The sequence below is a fragment of the Triticum dicoccoides genome, chromosome 4A, assembly GCF_002162155.2.
Source record: "Triticum dicoccoides isolate Atlit2015 ecotype Zavitan chromosome 4A, WEW_v2.0, whole genome shotgun sequence".
Taxonomy (NCBI): Eukaryota; Viridiplantae; Streptophyta; class Magnoliopsida; order Poales; family Poaceae; genus Triticum; species Triticum dicoccoides.
The window spans coordinates 246,166,667-246,167,716 of record NC_041386.1 but is presented as its reverse complement, the minus strand read 5'-3'; positions in this window follow the sequence as shown (position 1 = coordinate 246,167,716).

The following is a 1,050-nucleotide window of genomic DNA, read 5'->3' as shown; positions in this document are numbered from 1 at the left end:
ATGCCATTCTACCGACCCCCGCCAATCGATTGCTGTGATTTGCCTTAGGCGGATATAGAGAGTCTCAATGATCTCTATATCAAAGGTAATTCTTTTTGCCACTTAAGGGGGGATATCTACGAATCACCCTCCTCCAGGATGTTTCGTCGTGGTATCATGGAAACTCAACTCCTCGCTACGTTGACAACTGTTTACCACCTTCTTAGGTGTGAAATTGTTGTCTACCTAGTGAACCCTCGTCATCCGTTTCTTTCCACCCCTCTTGATGTGTATCTCGTGTCTCAACCCGAGAGATGGTCCTATGTCTCATTCCGTGAGTTGTTCGATCTTCGAGAAGATCGACCCTTCTAGAGTCTCCTTCTTCCCTCCATGTCATGTGACAGGATTTCTCAGAGCAAGACCTCGAGTCAAAGATGGTGAATGAATCAACGTTCAACTGAAGTGCACCCTGGATCATGAAGATTATACTAGTTGCGTTTACCCTTCACCTTACCCTACGCTTGAATCTCGAGACGAGATTCTTGTTTAGTGGGGGTGAGTTGTCACATCCCTAGCTGCTGGTAGTGCTCTAGGCTAGCTCATGTGTGCATCATGTTTAAATTCTGAAAATTTGAACTGAGGGAATTTTGGAAGCCTCAAAAACTTAAATAAAAGAGGGGCAAAAACCCTAGAAATCTCATTCATTGCTCCAAAATACTCTTCTTAAATGTTTGATAATTTTTGGTAAGGGTTCTGGTCCCAACCAAAATATTGAACATTTTTAAGGAATTATTTTTGGGACTTTGGATTTAATTCATTAGCTATTTGACTTTGAGTTATATTCATATAATTAGAATATAATTTCAAATACCCCTGAAATATTTTAAAAGCTTTTGGAAAAGTCCATCTAGCAATATAAAATATTCAGAGGAGTTTTTGGCATTGTTTGAATTATTTTAAATTCAAACAGTGGCAAAGATTAAATAAAATAAACAGAACAGAAGAAATAAGAGAGAAAGACAGAACCTCACCTGGGCTTTACCTGGCAGAAGAGGCCCAGCCCACCAGGGG